Genomic DNA, 21,111 nt, shown 5'->3' with positions numbered 1-21,111 from the left:
TTTGCCGGTTAAAATTCCAGCAGTGAATACCTTGACAGAGGAGTGAAAGAGACATGCTCTCCCCTCCCTCAACAACCACCACAATGCCCTTGAACAAGGTATGCAACCCCAATCGGCCCCAGTGGAGCTGCTCAGTCAGTGACCAGCAGAAGGAGACTCTGTACTGTGAATGTTTAGGACTACATAATGTTTGAAGCAGGAAACGGCATTATTGACAAATTAAGTCTCCCCCAGGAAGTAAAAGTTCAAATATAGTTTGTGTGCTAACTGATCTGAGCTTGGTTTCTTTCTTCGGCATGTCATCCCAGTATAATTTCACTTGCTTGCTGCACTTCTGCTGCACCCATGAGAGGAACTATTTGTGTTGGGGGGGGGGGGGGGTAATGCAGAATAGCTAATATGCCAGGGCAGGGAGACATCTTCACTTATGTTAGCTGTGGTACTAAGTTTGTATTTGTTGTTTGTACAGTTTGTATCAGTTTGGCTAAGGTTATTATGATGACCATTGAATCATTTAGGACAGGTGATTTGCGAATGGTGTGAGTGATTGTCAATAGAAGTGGTGTGGTCTTGTGGGTGACATTGACACTGTGTGATTGCGATTATTTTGTTTTGTTTCATAAAGTATGTTAAACCATTTTTTAAATATTGTTCCTTGCATTAACCACAACTGATCATCATGTAAATGATCTATCTTTTTTGGAAGGTTATTTGTTCATTTAAAATTGATGTCCTCCTCCCAGTCCTTGCAAAGTTTCACTTTGACGTGATGATACACCTCTCTTCTTCTCACGCACGCGTACGCACGCGCCCACATACAGTGTACAGGCCCTATGGTACAGACACAGGGTGAGGGAGAGAAGAGAACCTCAGTCTGGACGATCATTATCAATCATGATCTTGAACCGTCCGGGTTTAGCAACATTGTGCAATTACACGACGCTCCTCAAGGTTAAAGAACCCTATACTTTAAAACAAGAGCAAATTGAAAAATGCTATATAAATCGATATAAACGAACAGGGGAGCCCTAAAGTGAACACAACAATGTTGAGCTGCCTATGATGTATTATTTTTGCCAGTTTTAATTCGTACTTTAAAACAGTGGTTCTCAACCAGTGGTCCGGGGACCACCCAGTGGTCCTTGAGGGGGTTCCAGGTGGTCCCCAGCTAAATGATGGAGAGTTGGTAACCAAATGGACCCTTATTAGATCTTTAACTCTTGAGAGTGTTCATTTTACGTTAAATTATTGTAAAACATCTGCATTACTTAATTAAAGAATTGTTATTTTGATCAACGTTTGCCTGTTGCCTCTCCTATGGTACCATGGAATTGTGGACAAAATTGTATCCAACGATAACAAAATATTCTAAGTTTTGGGTTCTGAGAGGCAAAATCTCATCAAATGGTGGTCCGTGGCTCAAATGCCGAATAAATAATGGACCTTGATATGAAAAGGGTTGAAAACCACTGCTTTAAAACATTCAGATTATTTGTCAGTCAACGAAAACCAGCAAGAATAGGGAGGCTGGCTGTTGTGTGCGTGTTGTGCAGCGGGCTGGTCTGTGTCTGTGTGTTCAGTTCAGTGCAACTCTCTTTCTCTCAAACTCGGAGGAAAGCATGAGCGGACAGTTTCAAGCTCCCCTCTCGCTGAATTGATTCTACTATGGGTCCTCTAGAAACACGGCGCTGAAACACAGGGGCCGAACGCTCCCATTAATTCCTCATTTTTTTGTCTCTTCCACCGGGACGATGATTAAATATCCACGTCGTTACGTTTATGAACCTATAACTCAGTTTTTGGTACTCCTAAAGCAAAGTATTGGCAGGAAATATCAGCATGTGAGAGATTTCACGTTGCGCGCTCCCCCTGTACCCAAAGGTGGTATATTCCACAATTTATTCCAGGGAAAGACTGACAGTTTTTTGGGTCATGAAGCAGCTGTTCAAGTCAGTGGTTCACCCTCCCTCCGCAAGAATAAGGAATTAGTACATTTCAAATTAGATAACGAGAACGTTGGTGCAAGAAGAGAAAAAGTATGACAGCATGTCCATAGCACAAAATAAACCATTTAGACATGAGTGGAAATCATGTTTTATAGCTGTGGAAAATGTTTTTGTTGGTTATTTTTTGTTTTTTCCCCCAACATTTTTTTTCTAATGCCATATTAATATTAAGCAATATATGCAGTATATTGGTTTTCGCAGTTGATTAAGTATAGAGTGCAGTACATTTAAAAGTAGGCCTAAATAAGTAGGCTAGGACAAATTCCTGCAGAAATTCTCATGATATTCCGGGTTGAGAACTTAGAACTTGGAACTCTCTCTCTCTCTCTCTCTCTCTCTCTCTCTCTCTCTCTCTCTCTCTCTCTCTCTCTCTCTCTCTCTCTCTCTCTCTCTCTCTCTCTCTCTCTCTCCCCTGCCTCTCTTTCGTGCTCACTAGCTCTGTCTGTCTCTGTCTCTTGCAAACACACACGCACAGTCTGGTAGAAGACCTACATAGCAGCTAGGTCGGGTAGAACAATAGCGGAATGACTGTTGACCCCTCTTTAATAAATCCAGTTAACATTAGGCTGTCCCAGTCAATCCTGAAGCTTCCTATTGGCTTACATTAGAGCTTTCATTCTGACAGTGTTATGAACACAGACAATGTAAAGCCTTGCCTGGACTTGGCTCGTTAGTAGGATTATTATATATTTCATGATCAATACATACCATACTGTCACAGCGCCTATTGACTGCGTGCTTGTGTGTGTGTGCGTGCGCGCGCGCGTGTGTGTGTGCGTGCGTGCGTGCGTGCGTGCGTGCGTGCGTGCGTGCGTGCGTGCGTGCGTGTGTGTGTGTGTGTGTGTTCAGCGCTGCATGATTTCTACTGTACTACTGTATGTGTGTGTTCTCAGATATGTATGTGCACGTGCATTCGCAAAGATGTATGTCCGTGCTTTTGATTATGTGCGTAGGTGCATGCCGTCATGTATGTGCATGTGAGTGTGCGCGTGCGTGTACACACATAACGCGGGTCAAGCCCCTTAGAAACAGCAGCAGGGACCTCTGCTTTTAAGTGGATTAAAAGTCCAGTGCAATCCCCAGGGCAAGCAGCCATTGGACAGACTGGGTGTAGTTTAGATGAGGACTTAAAACTGATTATCTCTGCTACTGCCTTTGTTTTTTGCTGCTACTGTCGTTTATATGTGGAAAACACTACTGTATGCACCTGTCTGTTGTCTATATTATTACGGCATCTATAAATATTGTCATATGCTGGCTAAATGTTATTTTACACTTAAGTTAACCTTCTGTAATATGTTGCAAATTATGCCCTCAATCAATTTAATATAATGTGATTTGTCCTTTTCTGAATGGTGGATTCCAGAATCACTCCTTGGTCTTGTTTTGTCACAGTGTTGTGCTGTTTTTCTTTTTTTCATGACCTCTATATGAGGGTTTGAAGCAATGAAACAAGTTAAAGGATCCTGCTTTATTATTTGCATAAGCACATAACTGAAGAACAGATTTTGTTTTTATAACATGGCTGTCACTCACTTTAAAAATGCTATAATGACAATGGGAGTGGCTTCTAGGATCATGCATTCATGATGTTGTTGGTTAAGATCTGCCTGATGATTTTTCCCCCCCATACATTATCCTGTTGATAGTTACAGTCAAGCAATCTGATTGGACCGTAAATGAGTTCCAACCATGCCGGTAAATACCCAAATTCCATTTTGGAAAATTATATCTTATCCTATCAAACCGCAGGACTATCCATTGTGTTACAACCATGGGAGAATACTGCACAATTGTTTGCTTGTTCGTACTTTTCTTACTCGGTCATACAATTGGCACCTCAGTCATATTCCAATGAGGTTCCTTGATCGAAATCCATGCAGAGTAACCCCTGTTCCCCCTCACTGCAGCAGAGCGCTGTCAGACATACATAACACTTTGGTCATGGGCCTGGTTCGGATAATCATTGTTTACCCATGCACACCAAAAGCAAACGTGGGTTTTAACTGGGTCGTTGCGTCAGTGAGAAAGTGGTATAATACTCTGAGTCAAATTAACACTCAGGATTTTACTGCATTTTACTGCTCATAAAACCTGACCCAACACCTTGCAGCACAGCAGTAAAGGTACAGATACAGAGTAAGGGAAGTACCGTAAGATACAGCAAGGGTAGCGATACAGAGTAGTCAGAAGAAGAAGAATGTCACAAAAAACACCATCAACTAGAAGAATGTGCTCCTCGGAGCCAGGTAGTAGAAGTCAATCTTAGCCAATCAGGATGAAAAAAAAAATCGGTTGATGACATGACTATAGAGATAATGTATACCGATTTGCGGGATGTTTGGATAAAATCTGTAGTAGTAATAGCAAAAAAACTGTTAAGCAAAAATTGGCCTCCTGGTGGCGCTATAACAGGCCAATGTGAAGTTACATACATCATTTGAAGCATTTTGTTAAAAAACAAGTCACTTCTGCAAACATTAGATGCCAATGTGAGCCAATCAGGATGGAATATGAAAAATTGGACAGATCCGACTTGATCACCTGAATATAGAGATAACGTGTACCGATTTGCGTGATGTTTGGAGAAAATCTGTAGGAGTAATATATATATATATATTTTTGCAAAGATCTGTCTCCTGGTGGCGCTATAACAGGCCGATTTGTGGCAGAGGTTCTGCTCTGGCCTCCAGGGAGTGTATGTGCACAGTTTCACGTCGACCGGGCCAACAGTGCCGGAGATTAGCTGTTCACAGATGGACGGACACACACACACACACACACAAACACACACACACACGGACGGACAGGGGCGAAAACATAGTCTCTGCCACTCCTTTGGCCTGGGACAATAATGAACAATAGTTTACGACAGTCTACACCCTATAATAGAGTGCACTATGCAGAACAAAATAGACACCGTCAGAGTGTCATTAGGAACTTGTGGGTCCACAATCTCTACCACCTCTCCGTGTATGATGCTGGGGGACTGGTGTTAGACTCTTGCTCGTGCGTCGTGCATTTCCTTGGTCTTGCCAGCGTTGAGCAGCTTGCCTCACTCCACCTCACATGCTCATGTTTTTCACCGCGTCACAATGCTCCTGCAGCTAATGTTGCCAGAGAACATCTGCAGGCGACATGTATTCGAGTTGAAGCTGCAGTTGTACTGTAGTTGTTGTAGTGTGTTGTGTTGTGTTCATGTGGTCAGAGAGACCCACCGTATTATGTAATCATTAGATGTTGTGCTGTTCTATGTTGTTCCTGGGGTTGTGTTCACATGGTCAGACCCTCTGTCTTACGTCCCCAATACTAGCGAAAGTGGTTAGATAGCTAATTGTTTGGCTACTGCAAGACAACTTCCCTCCAAAAGCATTGGAAAAGTTGATTTAAACTAGAGAGACCTGTTTAAATTGAAATTACGTCTCTTCACAGCAAAAATTAGGATTACAGTCAGGTCACAGGTTCGATCCCGGGCACCACCAACTCAGCGTGTGAGTAGCACGGCTTGGGTGTGGCAAGTCGTGCGATAAGAACTGGGACCTTGTGGTAGGTGTTGCGCTCCACCTCAGCAATCCATCTCCCAGGGGTCTAATGCTTTGCGAAACGGGGATAGACTCTCTGTGCTCTGGCTGATACCGACAATAAGCCTCTGACCTACTTACTTACTTACTTATACACAGTGACGGAAGAAGTACTCACATTTTTTACTGAATTAAAAGTATCAATACCCTATTGTAGAAATAGTCTGTTAGGGCGCGCTCTCACCAAAAGTTGGCTGGCCGCTGTTAAACGCAGGTTGTGCGCGGCCACAGTTTTTTGCAGCCAGCGGATTCAAAAAAACGGGAGTGACGCACCTGTCACTCACTTTCAAGACCCTCCCCGTCGCCCGCACCGCCTTCTGCGTTGAGCACCATGGTGCTTCCTGAGTCTTGGGACGGTCCGCCTTCGACTCACCCGATTGGACAGAGGAGGAAAATCAGCTCCTGCCTCCAGCAGTTTTATGCTTCCAATGGACAAGTCGCGTAGAGCAGATAAACGCAAGGTCTGCGCGACAAGCGGAAAAATCCGCTCTTGCGTGAATCCACGCATTTACATTGACAATGCATTGGCAGATTCTGCCCCAGAGGTAAAATAAAAATGCGGTGAGAGCGCGCCCTTACCAAGTCTGTTACCAAGTGCAAGTTCTCACTCAGAATTTACTTGAGTAAAAGTACAAAAGTATTGGTATGAAAATGTACTTAAAGTACCAAAAGTAAAAGTACTCAAATTAATAAAAATAGATAAAAAAAAATAGCTATTTTCAATCAACTAGTAACTAATGTTTTCAAATAATTGCAGTGGAGTAAAAGTACAATATTTGCCTTTGAGATGTAGTGGAGTAGAAGTAAAATTATTGAAAATTGGAAGTAAAAATACCTCAAAATTGTAGTTCATGATATGTGTAATAATAATAATTATAATTATAATTATAATTATAATTATAATTATAATTATAATTATAATTATAATTATAATTATAATTATAATAATTATAGTGAATTGCATTTTTAAACTTACTCAAAGCGCTTTACAATGGTTCATACAGGGGGGGGACATTGGGAGGTGGAGCGGCGAACAGTCAACGCCAGCGTCCTCACTTTTTCCCCCAGAAGCAAAGCAAATCTTTGCTTCTGGGGGGCCCTGGAACAAAATATTTTGAGATGGGGGTCCGCGACCACATTTCATTTTGTATTTTCTTGACATGAAAAAGATTGAGAACCACTGATATTATAGCAACATATGGTTTTCAGAAAACTGTTAGGATTTTTTAGAAGACATTTGTAGATGCGTTCCCGGATTGAATGGGTTAATTTTGTGTATTTTTGTGTTTTGTGCTCCGGCTGTCATATAGGCTACACGGACATTATCCACAACTTGCAACAGCGAGGAAAAAATGTGTTTAGCAGCGGCTAAAATGTTGACATGGACCTCATTCAAATAGCTTGCATAGTTCTTCAATGCCCATATCGAACAAGAGTAAGTACAATGAACAATCATTTAGTTTGGTTAAGTCTAAAAAGTAGGTTGCATTATTCACTACTGTATTTTATTAAAAACATTATCGTAACTAAAACCCCAGAAATAATCTATAATAATCTATACATTTCAACCGTAAAAAGCCAAGGGACTAGAGGCATGGTAACGTTTTAGCTGATTACCGAGACACTTTTTGCCAAAGTGTGTATGCATTTAGACAAATCTCTCTTTTTGTCTCCGCCAGGCCGAAAGGCATGGCGAGAGAGTATGTTTTACCCCCTGTCCGTCCGTCCGTCCGTCCATCCGTGTGTGTGTGTGTGTCTGTGTGTGTGTGTTGTCCGTGTGTTACCAGCTAATCTCCGGCACCGTTGGCCCGCTCGCTGCGAAACTGTGCACACACACTCCCTGGATGCCAATTTTTTTACATGGGCCTGTTATAGCGCCACCAGCAGGCCGATTTGTGCAAAACGATTATAACATTATTTATTGATTGATTGGCCTTTTTAATGCAAATACATGAACATATATTTGCACATAACTGTCAAAAGTGTATAACATAAAAAAGCTCTGAGCTTATTATCTCCGCCAGGTCGAAAGGCATGGCCGAGACTATGTTTTGCACCCTGTCCGTCCGTCCTTCCATACGTACGTCTGTGTGTGTGTAGTATGTGTGTGTGTGTGGTTCCGTCTGTGAACAGCTAATCTCCGGCACCATTAGCTTGATGGCTGCGAAACTGTGCACACACTCCCTGGATGCCAGAGCACAACCTCTGTCCCAAATTCTTCACATGGGCCTGTCATAGCGCCACCAGGAGGCCGATTTGTGACAGTACTCCTACAGATTTTGTCCAAACACCACGCAAATCGGTCATTAAATGAAAATAGTCTTTCAGATTTTTCAGATTCCATCCTGATTGGCTAAGATTGGCTTCCAGAGTTTGCAGGAGTGCTTTGTTTTGAACAAAATGCCTCAAATCATGAACACAGCATGCGATTTCTGTGAAATTTTGTACACACATTCCCACTAGGCAGAGGAAGAAATGCCACTTAAAAAATTATAATCAGCGTCATCGTGGCGCTATAACAGGCTGATTTGCGTTTTTACCTATAACTGCACAGATCTGTGTAAAACTTTGTATGCACACTTCCCCGAGATTTTTTTTCCCCACATCTGCCATTTATAGCGCCACCAGGAGGCAGACTTATGTAAAACAATATATGATATTACTCCTTCAGAGTTTATCCAAATTTCATGCAAATCGGTACACATGATCTGTATAGTTATGTGATCAAGACGGAGTTGTTTGATTTTTCATATTCCATCTTGACTGGCTAAGATTGAGATCTTAAGTTTGCAGGAGTGGCCCGTTTTGAACAAAATGCCGCAAATCATGCAATCAACGCAGCGTCCGATTCTGGTGAAACTTTGCACACTCATTCGCACTATGTTGAGGAACAACTGCCACCCTTTTACCATTGCCCTATTATAGCGCCACCAGGAGGCCTTTTTTTGCGAATGTTTTTTCCTTTATATTACTCCTACAAATTTTGTCCAAACATCACGGAAATCGGTACACATTATCTCTATATTCAAGTGATCAAGACGGATCCGTCCGATTTTTCATATTCCATCCTGATTGGTGAATTCCGAACATTGCTGGCCCACAATAACCTACCTGACCTGGCGGAGACCTGTGCTCCGAGGAGCACTTTTTCTGTTTCCATTGTGGTCCTTTGAGTGCTGAGTGCAATGTGGTTGTTGTTGTTTGTTTGCTTTTGGTGGGGGGTAGTATTCATGGCATCACTATAATGTAACTGTATCATACAGCCCTATCTGGACAGGATTATTATAACTGGGGGATTGGTACTGTTGGGGAATGTCCATATTACCCGTCGTTACTGGGGTTATTGTGTTGTCCAGTCCATATATGGGCATATCTGTGTGGCCAACACAGACACAACCCATGCCCACCACAACCTGAACTTAAAATGCTGTCTTATGATGTGTTTAATTTATCTTCATACGACTAGATCAACTAAATCAGTTGCTAATCCATTTACAATTTTGTCGTGGTTAGGAAATATTGAATTGGTTGATGAAACATTTGAAAGCACAAAGATTGTATATTGAACTTCCCACCTTAGTGAACTGTTGGGTTGAAGTGGAAACAGGCCCCACAGAGCTCCACTGTCTGTGTCTACTAACATGCACACATTTGTGTGTGTGTGTGTGTGTGTGTGTGTGTGTGTGTGTGTGTGTGTGTGTGTGTGTGTGTGTGTGTGTGTGTGTGTGTGTGTGTGTGTGTGTGTGTGTGTGTGTGTGTGTGTGCCTGCTCCCGCCAGCCTCTAATGGGGATCATGTGTGGAGTCAGCAGCATAGACACACAAAAAATACTTACACTCTCCCCCAACCCCCATACACATTTTGTATTAACACACACACACGCAAATGTGTGTGTGCACGCTCGCTCGCACGCACACACACACACACACACACACACACACACACACACACACACACACACACACACACACTCGTTCACTCACTCACTCACGCACGCACGCACTCACTCACTCACTCACTCACTCACTCACTCACTCACTCAGTCTTAACCCAGTCAGCGAGTTAAGAACAACTCCTAGGGGAGGTAAAGTACCAGTTTGTGTGTGTGTGTGTGTGTGTGTGTGTGTGTGTGTGTGTGTGTGTGTGTGTGTGTGTGTGTGTGTGTGTGTGTGTGTGTGTGTGTGTGTGTGTGTGTGTGTGTGTGTGTGTGTGTGTGCTTGCACACACTGTTTCAGGGATGGGGGGTGGAGGAGGAGGAGTGAGGGAGAGGAGGGAGGGAGGGAGGGTGGATAAAGGGTGTAGAGAAAGGAGAAAGATATGGGCAGTGAGCACAGGGAAAGGATGGAAAGAGGAGGGGTGGTGGGAGCCATGGAACAGAGAGAGAGAGAGAGACCCTGAGAAGGAGAGAGTGAGAGAGAGTGAGAGAGTGAGAGAGAAAGAGGCTGAGGGGCCCATGGAAAGGGGAGGATGAGGAGGCCCTGTAGTTTGGGCCAAGGGGCGAGACTGTCAACAACACATGTATCAGGAGCCAGAGACGCACCATTGCATCCTGGGACATGAGTAGAGGTAGAGCGGCACAATACCACGTACACCTCCGACAGTCTATAAACACCGTTGTTTTTCGTCCTTTGGAATATGTAGCCGTGAGTCGGCTGTGAATGAGAGGTCTGTTCGTTGACTTGTGTGCATGCGTGCTGAAGTGAGAAAACAACGGCGGCCGTAGAAAGCCAAAAGAAATACAAAATAAAATAAATAATCAGAATCATGTGCTAACAAATGTAAAAGCAGTTTCCATATTTGAACAAAACTGGAATTTTAATTACATTTTCATGTTCTGTGTGAGATCCCTCGGACAAACCAATGATTCCAGGCCCAAGACCAGACAATCACTTAATCCCAGACCCAAAACCCAAAACCTGGTTCTGAGAAAAATGAAAAGTTCTCCACACTACACCAGAGTACATCTGCTGTTACTTAAAACCTGGTCTTTGTTTTTCGTCTTGTTAGGCTCTCTTTATGATCCAAAATGTCTTGTTCTCAGGAACCATTTTCAGTCGGAGAAGCATGTTGTCACTGTCTGAGAATTTTTTTTTTGTTTTATTCTATTTACATTTCTCAATCATATTTTAGCTTATTCTTTAGATTATAAGAAATATTGCCCAGTTGAGCTTCAATAAGACAATACTAACTTTATTCAATCGATTAATATAGAAATAACTATTTTACCTGAGTCAGGCAGCACTGAGCAGCAACTAAATGCTATGCTCACCCAGCTTTCCATAGTGACTTGAGACAGGAGTAAAAAAAAATAGAATTTTCATCTCAGAAGGTGACAGAAAAGCAGCATCTGAACGTACTCTACTGGTTGAAAGAGACGAACATCTGTAGACTGTCTGTGTAGCCAATTATACCACCACTCGTGTTTGTGACTCTGATAAAAAAAAAGGAAATCTTGTAACTGTTCAAACGTTTTGGAGAGGACATGCAATCTGGTTCCAATTTGATATCCAAGTCAACATATGTTTCTGCATTGAGCTTTCTGGTCAAATGTAAATAAAAGACATAGCGTTTATTGTTGAGCATTATGCACACTAGAAGCACAGAAACCCTTTACTAACTAACCATTCCAAATGAATTAATTTTGCTTTCATGGTGAACACCATGCCGTTTAGCCTCCAGATGTCATAGTTGAAATTCATTATTTATTTGGAAATTTTGTTTTACTTGTGGCGTTGTATAGTTTGTATGCATCCAGCCATGTTAGTTGACTAATGTAATGGGCTGGTTTGAAGAGCTTTAACGTTTAACATTCCTTCACCATTAAACTACAAAATGAGGGTTACATACGTAACCACGGTTATGTGAGTGTAATTGGGTCACTCCAATGGTATCCTTCCACATTGGAGTGATCCAATATAGTGCTACATACCAAGATCCTATAATTATGAATATTTCCAAAGGAGAAACAATATTTTACATTTTGATAACGCTTTCTATGAATCCCATGTCTATAATGAATTACAAACATACTTATAATGCATGATAATCTGCTTATACCATTGTATAATTACAGTTATAGGCTCTCATAAGTACTCAAAAGATCAAGTATCATATGAATACGTCATAATTGCTGGTCACTCACTGACATTTTATTTTGCCCAGGATCACAGTGTACAGTATAATAGGCCTATACTCATAGTTGTAATCATTTTACAATTCATTATAATCACTGTTATAATGATTATAGTGTGACTATAAGTCACAATAAGTGAGTTAAGGGATTTAAGTAATGTGGAAATCAATGCGAGAACAACACACAAAACGTTTACCTACATCTCCAGAAATGCCATTACTTAAATCACCCAATTACCACTCAAAGGTCATTGGATGAAAATGTCCTGTTCTGTTTGTTCCCTTTTTTAGCGATACTCTCTGACCAATCAGTAGTCTGCAGTGTTTACATGTCACCTTTTGGTATCACCTCAGCTCATTTGGAACCTCTACGGAGGTGATAGAAGGAAAGTACTGGGTATTTTTTTCCCAGTGGGAAAAAACAAACACAAATGAGTCAAGACGAGTTGAATGCAGCTGAAAAGCAACCTTTTAATATGTTTTCTATTGTTGTTGTGAATGAATCCTTCATTCATTCATGCGTTCATTCCAGAGATTCACCGAGCTTGGTAAAGGTCTACAAAGCTGTTGTACAAGTTAGAGTCACGGTTGTGTGTGTGTGTGTGTGTGTGTGTGTGTGTGTGTGTGGTGTGCGTGTGCGTGTGCGTGTGCGTGTGCGTGTGCGTTGGTGTGCGAGTGTGTGTGTGTGTGTGTGTGTGTGTGTTGTGTGTGAGTGCGTCATGTCACTGCCAACCCCACAAGCTTGTTGCCCTGACTGGAGGTCTACAGCCCTGCCCTGTCAGAAATAGGACGGGTTGGGTCAGAGAATGTTACATAATCTCATGCTGACCTCTTTACACATCGCAAAGCCCCCCCCCCCACCCAAATAAAGAAAAAATAAAACATAACACTTTCATATACCGTCGCTGTCACGCAGAGACCTTGTATCTCCATATTTTATCTTTTTATGTTTGTTTTTTTCTCAGACGTCAATGGCCTATTTTACACTTTGTCCTAAGACACTGTCACACAAAAGTACAGAAAAAATTGTTTTGCTTAAAATGACATAGAGATGACAGGTGGAAAAGTGGTTAAGTCTGTCTGTGGGTTTTATAAATATTTAATCAATGAAAAGTATTAACAAGAGCTTGTGACTAAATAACTACATTGGATCCATTTGGAACCCAGGTTCTTTTTCTTCCATTTCCTGAAAAGTAACGGTTTTGGACATACACGTTTTCCACCCAACAGCGGTATGTTCATGTCACAGCACATAGTAAAGGTACAGATATGCCCACACACACCCTCCGACTGTTTCGTTTTCCTGCTCCATATCCCCTATGTATTCCACTATTCTGTATTCCCTCAGTCCTCAGTCTCCCAGAATACTCCCCTCATTAATATTTTCTGCATTCTGTTTTGCCTGATTATCTGTGCAACTACATTATCCTTGCTCTTGAGCTCTGAGGCTGAAAGAAGCCACTGAAAATAAACAAATGTTCCACACTACAATGTGTATTTGTATAGGGTAGGTGTACTGTATGTCTGTGTGGTGTGTATGTGCTTGTCTTTCATGTACACGGTCTTGTGCACGACACGTTTGCCCGTGTTTGTGTGTGCATGCAGGCATCTGCCTGCCTGTCTGCCTACGTGTGTGTGTACGCGCGCGTGCGTGCGTGCGTGTGTGTGTGTGTGTGTGTGTGTGTGTGTGTGTGTGTGTGTGTGTGTGTGTGTGTGTGTGTGTGTGTGTGTGATTGTGCACATGTGTCTCTGTGTTTTTGTCTCTGCCTAACTCTTGACTGCCATCTGAATCTGTGGCACGTACAACGGAGCTGTGTGACACAACAGACACACAGAAGGGAGGCGTGGGGGTGGTGGCGGTTTAGGAGGAATGGGGGAGAGGAAGGGAAGCGCAGTGAGGGGGAGGTGAGAGGGAGTGGAGGAGAGGAGAGGAGAGGAGAGGAGAGGAGAGGAGGAGGAGAGGAGAGGAGAGGAGAGGAGAGGAGAGAGGTGAAACGAGAGAGGGGGGGGAGCAGTACAGCACAAAGAGAAAGACCACAAAAAATAAGAGTGGCAGAGAGAGAGAGAGAGAGAGAGAGAGAGAGAGAGAGAGAGAGAGAGAGAGAGAGAGAGAGAGAGAGACGGAGAGACAGACAGAGAGTGTGGTAGAGAGAGAGAGAGAGAGAAGAGAGAGAGAGAGAGAGAGAGAGAGAGAGAGAGACGGAGAGTGTGGTGTAGAGAGAGAGAGAGAGAGAGAGAGAGAGAGAGAGAGAGAGAGAGAGAGAGAGAGAGAGAGAGGCAGGAAGATAGAAAGACAGACTGGTAAAGAGAGAACACAGTAAAATCCTGAGTGTTAATTTATCCATGTGGTTACATTTATACACTCTCAGACTTAAATTAACACTGAGGATTTCACTGTGAAGGAAAGACAGAGATAAGGGCAGAGAGACAGAGTGCAATAAATGCAGGGAGAGAGAGAGATACAGGCAGAGGAGAGAGAGAGAGAGAGAGCAGCAGAAAGAGAGATGGGCAGAGAGAGAGAGAGAGAGAGAGAGAGAGAGCATATAGACACACTGGTGTTCCAAACGGCAGCAGCAGCAGCAGTAAAAATAGGGGCGAAGCAAAACAACGATGGCTTGAAAGATTAAATTCCTGTTCGAATAGGAAGTGCAGGCAGAGGGAAGGGCAGAGATTGACTGAAGAGATGGGAGCGGTGGTCTAATGGACGCTGCTTGGTCGAAGGTGCTGCACATTAAAAGCCTCAGTGCTAATCTAACTGCTTAAGCCCTATATACTTCGCCATATGTCGAATAACAAAAATAGCCAATCTTCAACCACACAATGCGTTGCATTTTTAAAAATGGCCTAGTAATGACATAAGACTCACAGGGGCCACTTATCTTTGAGGGCCCCTCCACGCTACACAGAATGGCCACATGGGTAGGCACACAAACACAGTTCTCGGATTGTAAGGCATTTGTGGGTCAAGAAAGTACCTGCAGAGACCTAAAAGGGCCTATGGGGCTTGGACCCTGTTACAGCCATACAGGAAGGGCCTTGTACTAGAGGTTTGCCTTGGGGGGCCCTTGTACTGTACTGTCGCACCGCCAATCCGACCAATATGCCCATACATGGAGATCTCTGTATCTGTCTGTCCTTATCCCTTTTATTTATCAGTATATGCCCATATATGGGCATGCCCCCCTTTTGTGCTCATATATGGAGCTGACTGATTTGTTTGCGCTTGATGCCATGACGACACATTGAGGTTAGACAAGACATTCCATATTTGGCTATAGCTGCATTCGGAACTCCTTATATGGTTATGGCTGAGTCATAACGACATAAGCGTGACGACATGGTACGCCTGTCGCCCACCCACCGGCCGGCCAGGGCTCTGGACAAACCGAATCTCCATATATGCCTATATATGGGCATATTGGGTTTGTTTATGGTTATGTCTGACTGTCTGAGTCATAGTGACATGCCTATATATGGGCATATGGGGGTTGTTTATGGTTATGTCTGAGTCAGAGTTATTTCTTCTCTTACTTAATATGCTATTACGTTTGGGATGTTGCTCAATTCTTTGCGGAACAAGTCCCAACGAGCATGAGAATATTGAGTTGTCAAGATACCACAGATGTCTCTTAGGCTATCTGACTGCAGTGATTCTGACCGCAGAAGCAAAGCCACTACATTTGGTCTACCTCTCCTTTCCAGGTGATGTTTGTATGAGCGGAGCGCTTTTGTTTCCCTCACGTCTCCTGACATCTTATATCACATTATCAATGTTGCTCCCATAGATGGTGGAATGCAATTTTTGTCATCAGTTTGCGTCTCCTCCAACTGGCTAAATCCATCGTTTAAATAACAGTGCACTATGATGAAGGCGCAGCTGCTTCTTAAAGGTAATAGGAGCCAACACCCTGATTGGTTTAATTAATGTAACACCCAAAACACACCCTTGACTAATTCAGAGTGTAAATACAACCCTTTAAGCAATGCGCCCGGATGAACACTGTCTAACTAGAAAGTTTTGAAGGGAAACACTCCTGAAACTATTTGTGCCCTGCCTTTGCGCCCCTGCGCCATAGCTTGTCTAAATAGGGCCCTCTGTGTTATATTAGCACTGAGTGATTTTACTGTGTGGTCGATTTTGGCTTTCAAGAATACACACACATTAACTATAGGTCTCTACACTAGCTATGCACCTGCATCGCTTTATTCACCTTGGCTAAGGATTCCATTGGAATTGACACGTTATGTGTGTCATTTTATGACAGCACTATATTTTGAATATTTGTATTGCTTCATATGGCGCTAAGAAATACTTTTTTAAGACAATTTTTATATATGCGTAACAATAAAACAAATATATAATAATACAAAAACAATAATGGTAAGAAATAAAAAGGTAGAACACCTCTTGTGAGCATGGGGGGAGAGTTGGGAGAGGAGGAAGGAGGTGATTGCCAAGTGCTGGAAAGGGTCCCATGTCTAAGCGCTAATAGAGGAAATCCAACAAACCCACTGATTGACTTAGCAAAGGATCCCATTCAATTAGTAATGAACATGTGAATGAGATGGGGTGATGAAAAATACAGGTTTGGCATGATTGAACGAAAACCTGTTTGGGGGGCAGCCTCTGTGTGTGTGTGTGTGTGTGTGTGTGTGTGTGTGTGTGTGTGTGTGTGTGTGTGTGTGTGTATGTGCGTGTGCGTGTGTGTGTGTGTGTTTTCTTAAATAGGATAGGGGGCCTGCTTGTGTGATTCGTTAGGGTAATTACAGCTTGGCAATGTAAATAAGCCCGTCAGAGAGGAGAGGGACACACCCACTTGTCTTTCAGAGCCAATTAACCTAACTCCCCTGAAATTCACATATGTACCTACCAATCTACAGCTTGTTCTACATCTCACACATTGGCGTATGCATATGTACGCACGTGTACCATGTACAGAAAACTTCTTAGTGTTCATTTAACTCTGAGAGTGTACATTTGTACTCTCTCCGAATTAAAAATGTATAAATGTTAATGTGCATATATGCACATGGGCTTATCCAAACATACATGCAACACTTGAATGCACAAACGCTTGCTTATGGATAACACACTCTTATGGTATTATGCTTGCTTATACTTAATGCATTCTTGCATCACACATACAGCATGTATACGATACATACATACCCAAATACAGACAGATCCTCTAATCCAAATAGGCACACGCCTATGCACTCACATGCATATGCATGCTGTACATACACAGGTGAGAGCAGTCACAAACCACATATTCACACCGCTGAGAATGCAAGCATTTGAATGCACAAAAACGCACTTATTAACGCATATTCTACATATTCTCTAAACACAATCTTGCATATATAATATAATACCTCTATATTCTTTGCTAGTGTACATTCACACACACACACACACACACACACACACACACACACACACACACACACACACACACACACACACACACACACACACACACACACACACACACACACACACACACACACACACACACACACATACACACACACACACACACACACACACACACACACGTAGCAAACAGCAGTTTCAAGCAGTCATATGTGTACCTACATGTATTTACGTGTCTGTAGTACATACATACTGTACATACATTCGCATGCGCATGTGTGTGGTGTTTGTGTGTAGTGTAGGCCTACTATATATTTGGGTTGGAACAGTATGGGCAGGTATTAGGCGGAGAGGTAAGCGACAGGCAGCCAGGTGATATCTGTATGCATGAGGCGTCACCTGGGGCTAACTGGCTGCTGGAGCCACGGTGAGCAGCATCTATCATCCACAGCCCAGTGATGAATGTCTGTCCTGAGTGGCTCTGTGGTGTAGTGGAGGGAGAGAGAACAAAATGACTCATGCAGCGTTGCCATGTCTGCTTATTCTAAGTGACTTTGGGCTTGTTTTTTTTGTGTAAAGTTGCTTGTAAACAATCTTGTTTCCTAATGTTGTTTAAAACAGGGGTTCTCAAACATTTTCATGTCAAGGACCCCCAAATTAATGTATTTGTCCACGGACCCGAATCGCGATTCAACGCGCTGTGAGCTAGTGAGCTTGTAGATCGGCTATTTATCAATTATTCCGCACGTTTTTTGGCCTCTAACTAGTCCTTCATGCTTTTAGCTAGAAACTCCTTTCCAACTCTACAACGTTCGGCCTACTTAGGACACCGGCTACCATTTGAATTTTTGAAATAATTAGTACTTTTAGAGATATTTAACTTTAATTGCTAAAGAAATCCCATTCATTTGAATGGGGAAATGCCATTTAGCTACAGTGGAGCCTAGCAACTGCTTATTAGACCCTTGCAACAACATATTAGACCCAAGCAACCACCATTGTTCCCTAGCAACCGCATATTAGACCATAGAAACTGCATATTAGACCTTAGCAACCACTTATTAGACCCTAGGAACCACTGTTTTACCCCAGCAACTGTATATTAGACCCTAGCAAACGCATATTAGATCCTAGCAACCACCTATTAGACCCTAGCAACCACTGTTTTATCTTAGTGACCACCTATTAGACCTGAGCAACCACTTATTATACCCTAGAAACTGCCTATTAGACCCTAGCAACCACTGTTTTACCCTAGCAACTGCCTATTAGACCCTAGCAACCGCTTAGTATACCCTATAAACCGCCTATTAGACCCTAGCAACCACTTTTTACCCTAAAAAACTACTCAACACTGTCAACAATATCAACACTTTTAACACCACTAATACTTTGAATACCTTTAAAACCTTTAACACCTTCAAACTTTAAACACCTTTAAAAACTTTCAAACCTTCAACACCTTTAAAACCTTTAACACCTTTAAAACCTTAAAAACCTTTAATACCTTTAACACCTTTAAAACCTTTAACACCTTTAACACTACTAATACTTGAACTCTTTTAAAACCTTTAACACTACTAATACTTGAACTATTTAAAAACCTTTAACACTACTAATACTTTAAAACCTTAACACTACTAATACTGTAATACCTTTAACACCATCTTACTTAATACTTAATACTATCAACATTCTTAGCGATCCTACACTGTTTCTTCAGGAACAGTACTTTCTAGTTTCAAATGACATTTTCAAATTGCAGATGCATATAGGTTTAAAGTGCTCATGTGGCCTATAGTCGCTTCTTTTGGGCTTGTTTTCATAGACCTGGTTGCTTGTTTCTCTTGCACAATCTGGCAACATGGACTCGTGGTGGAAGGAGGAGAGGAGAGGAGAGGAGAGGAGAGGAGAGGAGAGGAGATATAAAGAGACACGATGGCTGAGGGAAGGACAGGAAAAAGGAGGCACAGGGCAGAACAGAAAGGAAAGATGATGGCAGGAGGAGAAGGGGAGAGAAAGTGAAAGCTGGAGAAGGAGAAGGAGGCGTGACGAGGAAGGAGAGAGAAGGAGAGGTAGAAAGAGGGGTGATAGCTAGGAAGTGGGTGAAGAAGGGGGAAGGACAAGGGAGAGAGGAGTGCCTGTGGAGAGAGAGAGGAGATGGAGAATGGGAGATGAGAAATGAAGGAGGAAGGAGGAGGGATGGCCGAAAGGGGAGTGCAGAAGAAGAGAGTAAAAAGATAGAGAGAAGCAATGAGACTCCACAAGGACAGAACAACGGATGAAGGAGATAGAGAGGAAAGAAAGATTAAGATAGATGAAGAAGCAAGGGGAAGAGAGAGAGGAACAGCAGACATAGGAGAAAGAGATAAGAGAGATAGAGAAAAGAGAGTAAGTGTGTGTGTGTGTGTGTGTGAGAGAGAGAGAGAGAGAGAGAGAGAGAGAGAGAGAGAGAGAGAGAGAGAGAGAGAGAGAGAGAGAGAGAGAGAGAGAGAGAGAGAGAGAGAGAGAGAGAGAGAGATGATGGAGGGTGGGAGAAGGGTGGACCATGTGAAGAGAAAAAGGTTGACAAATGAAAGTATGGGAGAAGAAAAAAGCAAAGAGGGTGGTGGGGCAGAGTAAGTGAGGGAGAAGGGAAGCTGGGGGGGTTGCAAAGGAACGAAAGAATAGGAAGGTTGAGGACGAGAGAGGCACCTGTGTGAGACCGAGAGATGAGGGATGATGGAGGTGGAGAAGAGAAGAGAAAACAGACACAGGAGGTGAGACCAGGGAGAAGCCTCAGACAGAGGAGGATGGGTGAGAGAGAGAGAGAGAGAGAGAGAGAGATAAAGAGGACATGGTGAATGGTGGAGCGAGGGCACACACACGTTGGAAGAGCAGTACAGGAAGTGGGTTTCAGAGCCACCGAGGGAGTACTTCAGATGACGTCATGGAGAGATGGAGAAAAGTCCTGAGTGTTAAATTACAAAATGATAAATTATTATGATATTTATTTATTCATTTGAGTGAGTAACGAACAGGGGTTACAAAATCATAATTTCTTCAATAAAACAAACCGTACAGTGATAATATTGTAATATTATATGTATGTGTAATATTTACACATTAACATTAACATTTACACATTTGTGGTCTAGCTTCTAATAGATACTCCCCTTCACACACGCACGCACGCACGCACACACACACACACACACACACACACACACACACACACACACACACGCACACGCACACGCACACGCACACGCGCGCGCGTGTGTGGGGTCATACTGCAAAGGCCCCACACAGACAAATGACAAATGTTTACCATCTCCACAAACATGTAGCCCTTCACACCCACACATACTGTACATACACACACATTTTTGTTTCTTACCGTCCTCTGATATTTGTTCTCTCGATACTCAAATACAATTTCATTTAATGTTTTCCAATTTTGAAGTGTGTAGACGCTTCTTCTTTTCTTTTTCGGTTTTGCAATATCAATTTCTTATAAACTGAAGATGAAAAAGGATTTTGCCATCCTGTTGGGTATCTCTCTAAGTTTCCCAATATTTTGAAAGAGACAAATCATAGGTGTAAATATAACTGTGCACTTGCAAGTAAAATAAACTTTTCAATGTTCTCACAGTACTAGAAGGCATGTATGAGGGAGTCACTTTGCGTGCCACATTTTAAACATCTATCATAAGACGTGGAGTTGAATTTATCGATTTTGTCTCTAGTATATCATCTTGTCATTAGTTTATACTGACATGAGTGATAATTTTGTATGCCTCCCTTTTATTTAAAATGTCACCTAAATTTAGTTGATATTTTTGTCCAAGGTCGAGACTTTCTAATATCCAATTTTCAATTGCAAATACTTAAAAACTTCCCACAATTAATCATTGTCTCCCAGTATAGTTGAGCATTTTGATTATTTTATCAAGCATTTACTGTGCGGTTAATAACAAAATGTGTTGTTTTTATTATTTTTTTCTTGGGGAAAAGAGCTAGAAGTAAACTATAAG

The sequence above is a fragment of the Gymnoscopelus braueri genome (genome assembly GCF_963280865.1).
Source record: "Gymnoscopelus braueri genome assembly, chromosome: 19".
In the NCBI taxonomy this organism is placed as follows: domain Eukaryota; kingdom Metazoa; phylum Chordata; class Actinopteri; order Myctophiformes; family Myctophidae; genus Gymnoscopelus; species Gymnoscopelus braueri.
The sequence above is the reverse complement of the archived record's forward strand: the minus strand, read 5'-3'. Positions refer to the sequence as shown.